We start from the raw sequence: 10,788 nt of genomic DNA on the forward strand, positions 1-10,788 counted from the left end.
CATAATCCAAGACTACTAAGGGAAAAATATTTCTCTAAATATAGATACTTTGCAAAGTAACCCTTTTTGGACTAGAATTGTAAATGGAACACTTGCTTCCCTCACTCTAGCTGCTATTTCATACATACAAATAATACTGAGAGGTAGAGGGTAGTGCTGAACGGTTTTGCAAAATGAAACTAATTGTATATGCTTTTAATTCTTGATATTGTTATGTAATACTTATACCAAGCAAGAATAAGAAATGATTGTTTGAATTGTTACACTTTTTTAAGCGTTTTATAAACCATAAACAAAAAAATAAAAACAAATAACTTAACAGTTATGTACCCTCAGAGGCTTAAAGGACTACGAAAAAAGTACTTCTATTGTAAACTAGGAACTACAGAGAGGAAGGCAGAAGAGGGAGTCAAGGAGGGTGTAGTGAGAATTTTAATTATAGGAGGTTCAGCTGGACAGACATGTATGACAATGCATGGGTAGATTAAGAGCAGGGGTATTTTACTGTAGGACACATGAGAGTGAAGGAGATCTTGAATTGAGTACTGCCTGCTGCCCACACCTATAGGAAGGAGGCTTACATGGGGTTGGGTATGTGTCTGTTAATCCAGGGTACAAAACAAAGTACAGAGCCATTCATAGGTATCATTCAGTGTCATAGTCATTAAGAGGTGACTCATAGAGGGAGAAGTATTTAGAATTTACTGTGGGGTATGACACAAAATATGGGGCTATAGCTAGGTACTATTTAGGGTCCAGGTCTACTGGGGAGTGAAATACAGGTTCTGATTAAGGTTAGGGACATATTTCCTCAATATGTGAATGCCATTCAAGGACAATGTCCAGGGTACTTTTGTGAACTGCCCAGGGTCAATACCGGTTTAGAGAAATAATACGTGCCTACATGAGCAGGATGCAAACAGCAGATGAGGTACCTGGCCAGAGTGCCAGAGGGTATCACACTGGGCAAATGCGGTTTATTAGTATGGGCCTACTTCTGTAGGATGTAAATGAAAGAGACTGCCTACAGCTGGACGCCTCACAGACCAATTAGGGGAAGATTGTGCAATGAAATGTGACTGCTGTCACCTGGGTGACCTCTGGGTTAAATGTTCTGCCAGCCTGAGTGAGGGGTTTGAGTTAGTGCAGAGAGAGGAAGCTGCAAGATGTGAAAACAAAGTAGTAGATGCATGCAGATCAGAAGGATCCATTCCACACGTCCTAGTAAGATTCGAGGAGAGTTGGGTTAGAGCACGTGCCATTTGTGCTGCCGTGGGGGGGCAAGTGTTGTAATTCTGTAGTTTGCTTGTTATTGTCTTGCTTCCTTCAAGCATGGGTGTTGTGTGCATGAATGAACTACAGTAGGAAGGTCATTGAGATGAAGATGTTCTTGGGTGTGAGATTAGAGGCCTGGCTGGGCTGTTCACATATTTGCTGCCCAGTGTGTGTGTGTGTGTGTGTGTGTTGCCATATTGTCCGTTTTAGCATACGTCTGGCTGCTGCATTTTCTTCTCTCTGAAAGTGTTCCACGAGATAGTCTGTGAGACTTTGAGGTTGTTCGCATAGTCCAATGTAAACAGTGCACATACAATAACTGAAAGAGTTCTGTGTGGGAATGACAAGCATAGCTGTATGCATCTGATAAGTCTTTGGTAGAAGAAGTAGTTACTGGCCAGAGTTTTTACTTCTGGTTCAATAGTAAAGGGTTTGTCCATAGATATCCAGGGTTTTTTACCATCTCGCTGTGCTGAGGGCAGTCTTCTTTACCTCCCCGCCGCAAGGTTCTCATGGGGCATACTGTCTTAGTTGTGTAGATCATGATTTCTTTTTTATTTGGGTTATGCTTTAATATGTCATCCAAGAGACTATTCATAAACATTTTCTGGCTGAGTCCATTTAGTGATTTGGTGAGTCTTGGTTAAATTTGGAGACAATGTGGGTGTCATCTGCACAGCTGTACCAGGTAAATCCTTGTTTGCTAATGATGTCCATAATTAGGGCCATGTCAGTTTTGAAGGGTAGGGCTGAGAGGCCCTGTGGAACACTGTATGTCACGATCAGAGGGGTGCGATTGAATGGTGGCATGTGGGTGGCCTCCCTCCTGTTGCAGAGAAATTACATATTTCAGTTGAACACTATTAGCTCTAGCCCTACTCCAGTCAGGCTTTTTGTCAGACTTTCTTGGCTGATTTTATTGAATGCTGCTAGGTCCAAGAGAATGAGGGCATTTCCTGGACTGCGACCCCGCCTGCCCTGCTAACTATCTCCCAATCTCCATCACTCCCTTCCTGGGCAAGCTCCTGGAGAAACTGGCCATCTCCCAGCTCAACCTCCATGCTGAATCTGTTGGTAGTCTTCATGACCATCAATCTGGCTTCAGAGCTGCCAGAAGCACGGAAACTGCTCTCCTGAACATCCGTGAGGACCTGCTCTCGAACCTCGACTCCAACACTCAGTGTGTTCTCATTCTGCTCAATCTCTCTTCTGCCTTTGACACTGTCAACCATGCCATCCTGCTCAACCGTCTCCGTGATAACCTGGGTATCACTGGTCAGGCTCTGGCGTGGCTGACCTCTTTCCTTTCCAACCGACCCTCCCAGGTCCAACTGGGGTCCTTCCTCTCTGACATCTTCTTCTCTACCTGTGGTGTCCCCCAGGGATCTAATCTCTCTCCCTGGCTGTTCAACCAGTATCTGGCACTCCTTGCCCACCGCATCGCCACTCTCTGCCCCAACTTTCAGTGCTATGCGGATGATACCCAGCTCATTTTCAGGCTACCCTCGGCCTCCTCCTCTCCTTCCCTCATCTCCGACTGTCTGTCTGCTATCCAGGAATGGTGTGCCGCCAATGACCTCTGCCTTAATGCCAGTAAGACTGAGATTCTACTCATCGGCACACCCACTTCCTCCTTCCCTGCAGCGCTCTGGCCAGCCTCTCTTGGCCCGCTTCCTGCTCCTACTTGCAAGGCAAAAAACCTCGGGGTCATCTTCGACTCCACACTATCCTTCTCTCCTCATATAACTGACGTCTCTAAGAAGTCTCACTACCAGCTGCACCTCCTCAGAGGTATTCTTCCCTTCCTCTCCTTCCCCCAGAAGCTCACGGTCTCCAGAGCCCTGGTTCTCTCGAAGCTGGACTACTGTAACAGCCTCTATCTTAATCTGCCTGCCTCTACTCTGCGCCCTCTGCAACTCATCCAGAACAGGACTGCGAGACTTGTCCTTGGCCTCAAGCCCAGGGACCGTATCTCTCCAGGACTGAAATCTCTACACTGGCTCCCTGTGGCTGCGAGGATTAAGTTCAAAACCCTCTGCATTGTCCACAAGGCCTTCTGGGGCCTGGGGCCTAAATACCTTCAACTCTCTCTTCCTAAATATCTTCCTTCCCGAGCCCTTCGCTCATCTGTCTCCAACTCCCTCAGGGTCAGCCGCTTCTCGAAGCAACGAGCTGGGGGTAGATCTCTCTCTGCGGCAGGGGCCTCCCTCTGGAACAGCCTTCCTGCCTCCCTGAAACTTGAGGAGACCCATCTTCGGTTCCGGAAGCACCTCAAAACCTTCCTCTTTGTTTCTGCTTTCCCTCTCCCTCTCCCGTGCTAATTCTTCACTGAAACTGCACTGAACCTGCACCTGGGCCACTCTCACCGACCTCGGTCCTTGGCCCAGCCACTCTCCACTTGCACTGCCTCCCTGGCAACCCCTGCACTGGGGGACTGTCTCTGCATCCCTTACAGCCCGCCCCACTCCCAGCACTTGCCTGCACTTACCTTGCACTTGCCACCAGCTGGCCCTATTTATTATTTATTTTTTATTCTACTTACCCTGTTCAGCACTTCCCCCTCTCCTCTTCCCCTTGCACTTTTTCCCTTCCCCCTACCCCTGCACTTGCGCGATCTGAATGACACCTGGCCTAGTAGGATCGTTGTCTGTCTTTCCCCCCTGTTCCCCCCTCCCTGCCTCGTCGCGCCTTGAAACACTTGTGTATAGGCGCGTTACAAATGCCATATCATATCATATCATCATATTTGGGACTGCGGCATATGTGTTGTCCTTTAGATTGTAGATCTTTAGGACGATTCTTTGTTGCAAGGAGCAGTTGAGTAAGGTCTGGAAGAGGTTCACACATGCTTGTCTTGTTGTGTAGCTGTCTGGTGGGCACGGGTCTTCTGGAAATGCTGCTTGGTTGCTGTTGTTGCCCTGGGAGCAGCCAAGAATTCCTGCTCTGTGACTGGGGGAACTATGTCAAGGCGCAGGCGTGTGTAGGCATGGGAATGGGCGTTGGTCTTTGGTCATGATGCAAGGTTGTCTGCTTGTTGTCCAGGTGAGATGTGTATCTGTCACTTTGTTGATAACGTGGTTGTTGTGGCTTTTAGTATCCGTTTATTGTTGTAGGCGGGCAGGTTCCTAACCCCCTTCAGAAGAGTGAACATTACAGGCAAGGGTCTATGCCTACAGGTTTTGAATGGGTAACTAATATGAGTCAATGGCCGCTGCACTCCTGATCTATTGCAGAGTGCTGAAAACCTCCGTCTGAGGAGAGCTGCATTTCCTCGATTGTCAGCATCTTTAGCACAGTGTGAAATCACCTGGCACTCCTCTGATTCAGCACCGCCCACACCTGCGCGCTTTCTTCCATCCTCACCCTCTGACGCTTAAGCCGCACACTTGGGAGGGAAGGGAGGGGGCGTGGTACATGCATAGCTTTGTCACCCATGATGTTCAGGCAGCAGAGTGGCAAGGGAGGAAAACAAGGCCAGGCAGCATTAGCTGTCTGCGTGGGCACGGGCTACCAGCTTCACTCCTGGAAAATCTTTAGCTGGCCATTGTGTTTTTTTTAACCTTCGTGTTATCCCCATTGATCGAGAGCAGAGAAGGTGGCTTAAGAACTTCGCAGACGGCAGGGAGAGGACGAGTAAACAAACACGATAATTGCAGCTCACGCCAGCTGGAATCATTTCCCCTGAAATATGCGCAACAATAACAGGGAGCGCCACCAGACCATCCAAACCTGTTCTGAAATGTAATTGCAACTTGCTTCCTTTTCAATATATGTAATGCTTTGATGTGTGTGGCTGCTGCAGTTGCAAAATGCAGCGTTCTTTGTGACATCACAAGCAGGAAGCGTCCGGCAAACAAGACAAATGCAATATGTTTCTGGTGGAAATACATGACAATATTAAAAGACATATTTCTTTCAAAGCACTGCAAACCCGATTCATCAGAACTCCACAATGAATCAAATTACTATCCCATTTTCGATCGGATTAATTTAATAGCTTGCACACAGATCTCAACCATAAGTGCTTAACTCACCGAGTTCACCTATCCACTCACGTTTGCAGTGTGTAGGGTAAATTCGAAAAATATACTTTGGGCGCAAATGATGTGCACCCAAAAAGATGTACCACACTCTCGTGTAGCATTTGAATGTGCACGTTATTTCTGACCCTGTCATGCATTTTATTTGTGTGACAGGGTCACACACAGGGCCACAGGTGTCACACTTATATTTCTATGCCGCAAAAGGGGATAGAAATGCTATTATGTTTTGCATTTCACAGTGATGAGCCCTTTAAGGGCTGGTCATTGTGAAATGGACTCCCACAATCCACTTGGGTGCTAGCAGCCTGCCATGGTAGTTTCCCTACTCGCCTCCCTGACCTCCTCGCCCCTTTACCCGTGTCCGATTTCCATCGCCCACTTTATTCGCTGGCTTTCTGAATCGCTCAGCTCCCTTACCCCAATCAGATCCTTCTCTAGAAGACAAGGCCTCTCTCCCAAATGGTTCACATTTGCCCTCAAACTTCTTAAATTCCAGAATCACATCCTAGAACGCAGATGTGGTGCAGACCCATCGCCATCAAACACATTAGTCTACAGCGCCCAGCTCAAAGTTTACCAGCAAGCAATACGCAAGCCCAAAAAATCCTATTACTGGAATGGAATCACCGACGCTCTGAACCCCTCAAGGGAACTCCACAAGCTTATCTTCAATTACAATGCCCATGCATGCACTGCCTCTACTCCCATCCACACCCAAACCCTGTGCAGCTCCCTCTCAGACCACTTTCACAACATAGCCCAAGAAAGAAAAAGCTCCATCTTCTCTAAAGTAGCATCGCTCACCTCTCCTTCGCCTGCATCCTCGATAGGAGCATCAGAACCACCTTACATCCTCCTGCTCTTTTCATCCTCCCCACTCTTCCAATCTGAATTTCTCAAGCTAACAAACAGCCACATTTCAGGATCCCTGGGGGAACCACTACCCTCCTGCTTTACTAAAAGAAATTCTGACATCCACCGGTGTCAGCGACTTTGCAAGATCTATTGTCAGCACACTCTTGTTTCCGGCTGCTTCCAAGCAGAATTCAAAACCTCCTACATCAAGCCGCTGCTCAAAAAGCCCACACTCGACTCCCTTGTCCGGCCAACTACAGACCGATATCAAATAACCGATATATAGCCTAACCAACTGACTGAGCAGCTCACAACTATGACATTTCATTAAATCCAACCAGATCCTCTTCTCGGCCCAATCTAGCGTCAGACCCTTACGAGGAACTGAATCGTGCCTAGTTTCCATCTTGGATTATCTTAAAAGACACCCAGACTTGGAAGGCTGTGCCACCCTAATCCTACTCAACCTCTCGGCAGCCTTCGACACCATTGAACACTCCACCCTCTCAGCATTAGGGATGCAGCTCTGAAGTGGAAATCCTCCTTCCTCTCCAAAAGATCCCAAATGGTACACATGTCTCCTTTCTTCTCGACTCCCCGCCCAGTAGCCTACGAGGTGCCACATACTTTTTCCTCCCCACTGCTCTTTAACCTATACCTAAGTCCCCTTCCCTCACTCATTCAATACCATAGCCTATCCTGCTATAATTACGCAGACGACACCCAAATCATCTTCAAAATCCCAAAGGGTCCCTCCTCCACATCCCCGATCTCACAACATGTCTCTCAGAAATCGAATACTGGATGACCACCAACCACCTCCTACTCAACCAAGGCAAAACTGCGATCATGCTCTGTGGGAAGACAGCCCTCTTCCCCCAACTTTTGCCCGCTCCCTCTAAGTGCACCACTCACCACCTCCAACACAGTAAAAAAACGCAGATCTATTATGGATGTGGACATGACCCAATCACATCAACTCTATGACAAAAAGACAAAAAGCTGCTACCTACACATTCGCATTGCCCGCCGCCTTTTCCCTAACTGACCTTCCCACGCAGATTATCTGTGATCCTTGCCATCATCCATGCAGACATGTGCTAACGCCCTATGCATGGGGACCCCCGCTTCACAGCTAAGAAAACTACAACAGGTGCAAAACACTGCAACAAGGCTCCTCCTAGCCCTAGGCCCTAGAGAACACTTCACAGCCGCCCTCCGTGTCCTTCACTGGCGTCCGATCGGACGATTATCCACTGTCAAGGGAATGTTCATCACCCACCACGCTCTCCACAACATAGGACCGGAATACCTGCAGCATAAATGTACACACTACAGGCCTAACAGAAACCTCAGATCAAGCGCAACACTTCTCGCCATTCCAGTGACAAAATCAACCAGAATACGGGGCTCCTCTTTCTCAGTCCAAGCACCCACCATCTGGAACTCCATCCCATTAACCATCCACCACATAGAAGATCACATCCTCTTCAGCAAGGCCCTCAACACGTGGCTCTTGCCTTTGGCATCCTCACAGATTTAGCCCATCTCCAGGATGAACTATTACTCACCCGGTCCTGGGAATGTAGGGACACCTAAAGAGTCGTCAAGGAGGGACACCTCACTCCGCATTGAATGCTTCTCAGTTAAGGCCTTTTAGATAAGCTCCACTAGACCATTTCTAACTCGGTGTAAGTCTTTCTACACTGGAACATCAAGCACTTCACCCCAACGGAACATAGCCATATCCCGCCAGGGGCATGGCCCACCCACCACCACACATCTGCAACAAACACTGCTCGACCACACCCACCCAAATACACATCACCACCTCCAATAGAATACAGCTGATACCAATGCAAAATTTGGCCCAGCCGTTCACATAATCTGACTCTTTTGACTCTCCTACTCCCTTGACAATTTGTCATGGCACCCCCTCTATCACCAGATAGATTAGTGCTGCTGTGAGGGACCTTTGTGCTGGCTATAAATGCACACACGCCTTTTGAAACTCCTTTCTTCACCTCTCACATCTCTGACTACGGTGAACCAAAGGGAGTTCCCCCCGCCCCCATAGCGCTTAAAGGCCATACCAATGGCAGTAGTCGCTATACTAATGCCATATAACATAACATAAGCAGTAAGATATTACACTATACATATTGTAAGAAATAGTAGAGACAAAGTAATTTTCATGTTCAAGATTCCTCATAGCAAAGTATTGTATGGCTCAAAGGATTGACAAGCTTACATTTGATCAGGCAATTTTCCTAACTGGCGGACAATTGTCAAAAGTCCTTGCTGGTTACTGAAACTATAAACGTTTCTGCTCTGCAAGATTTGTAGCTTGCATCATTTCTGGGATTTTCTTTTTTTTTTTTTAGAGTAAGCCCTCAAATTAAGTTGTGCTGGCCTGTGTTCACGCTGCATCAATAGGGAATGTCTGTCTAAAGAGGCAGTTATTTTGCAGCTCTAATTTTCACTTTTTACAGTCATTTTGTTTTAAACAAACTAGGCTGGGGCAATGTTAAAGCTGACACGTTCATAATTGCGTTTCACATCTAAACTGGGAACGATGCCGTCCTGCTGATGGTTCATGCCTGGCCTACCAGAAGCACTGCAGTAAAGACAGTGGACTGGTATGTCTGTGTTAACCTAAACCAGTGAGCGTAACCCATAATTGCATTTGTAGTGGTTTGTGGGAAAAAGTCATTCAGATCCCTATTTTGAATGGGAGGAAAGGTTTAGTGATGGAGACCAAGCTCAAGATCTTGATGGGTGACGTCACTAGAAGGTGTTGTTCTTTGGATCCAGAGCTCCCTAATAATCTCTAGCTGCCACAACAGTTTCTGTGAACAGGAACTGCAGAAAGTGGGTGCAGCAATGTCAACAAGTCATAATAATGAGGATCTGAAAAAGAGAAGACTTGCAGGGTAATTCATAGAATTTCGCAGAAAAGTGTCGCAATCGGCTGGCGCAGAGTGTCCGCGTGCGATTGACTGCGCCAGGCACGTGCGATAAAACCGATTTCCGCGCACAGCGTATTCATGGATTTCATGCTCCCAAACCAGCCGTGGCGCAGAGTATCGCAGCGACCCTGCAGCAGCGCCAGTAACGCCCCCAAGAACGCCCTCGCGCAAGGAAAAGCCAGCAAAATCGCTAAATCATCGCAAAGGGCTGCGCTAACCCTGGACCAGTTTACAGGGCAGCCAAACAAGGAATGCAAAGCGGGTAACGTGCATATCAGGGGTACACGTGAAGTCATACACGCGATTAGCCAGGGTAAGTGTATTACAGGGGTACACGTGAAGTCATACACGCGATTAGCCAGGGTACGTGTATTACAGGGGTACGCGGGAAGTTTAACACGCGATTGGCCAGGGTACGTGTATTACAGGGGTACGCGGGAAGTTTAACACGCGATTGGCCAGGGTACGTGTATTACAGGGGTACGCGGGAAGTTTAACACGCGATTAGCCAGGGTAAGTGTATTACAGGGGTACACGTGAAGTCATACACGCGATTAGCCAGGGTACGTGTATTACAGGGGTACGCGGGAAGTTTAACACGCGATTGGCCAGGGTACGTGTATTACAGGGGTACGCGGGAAGTTTAACACGCGATTAGCCAGTGTAAGTGTATTACAGGGGTACACGTGAAGTCATACACGCGATTAGCCAGGGTACGTGTATTACAGGGGTACGCGGGAAGTTTAACATGCGATTGGCCAGGGTACGTGTATTACAGGGGTATGCGGGAAGTTTAACACGCGATTAGCCAGGGTAAGTGTATTACAGGGGTACGCGGGAAGTTTAACACGCGATTAGCCAGGGTACGTGTATTACAGGGGTACGCGGGAAGTTTAACACGCAATTGGCCAGGGTACGTGTATTACAGGGGTACGCGGGAAGTTTAACACGCGATTGGCCAGGGTACGTGTATTACAGGGGTACGCGTGAAATTATACACGCGATTAGCCAGGGTACGTGTATTACAGGGGTACGCGGGAAGTTTAACACGCGATTGGCCAGGGTACGTGTATTACAGGGGTACGCGGGAAGTTCAACACGCGATTGGCCAGGGTACGTGTATTACAGGGGTACGCGGGAAGTTTCACATGCGATTTGGCCAGGTACGTGTATTACAGGGGTGTGTGGGAATTATCACACGCGATTTGGCTTGGTACGTGTATTACAGGGGTGTGCGGGAATTATCACACGCAATCAGGCTGGGTGGGTCCTCACAGGTGTTCCCTGTACACCCTCCACAGCCCCTGCAGGCAGCCCACAAAACAGGGGACTACCCTGCACACCTGCTCATGTCCCCCTGCACCCCCACCCCCCAGCAGTGCAGGGGCACCCTCCACCAGGCCCCCACTCATGTCTCCCACCACCCCCACCCCCCAGCCACCAGGGTCACCCTCCACCAGGCCCCCACTCATGTCTCCCACCACCCCCACCCCCCAGCAGTGCAGGGGCACCCTCCACCAGGCCCCCACTCATGTCTCCCACCACCCCCACCCCCCAGCAGTGCAGGGGCAGCCTCCACCAGGCCCCCACTCATGTCTCCCACCACCCCCACCCCCCAGCAGTGCAGGGGCAGCCTCCACCAGGCC

This window comes from Ambystoma mexicanum, chromosome 3p, assembly GCF_040938575.1.
Source record: "Ambystoma mexicanum isolate Mex_15411 chromosome 3p, UKY_AmexF1_1, whole genome shotgun sequence".
NCBI lineage: Eukaryota > Metazoa > Chordata > Amphibia > Caudata > Ambystomatidae > Ambystoma > Ambystoma mexicanum.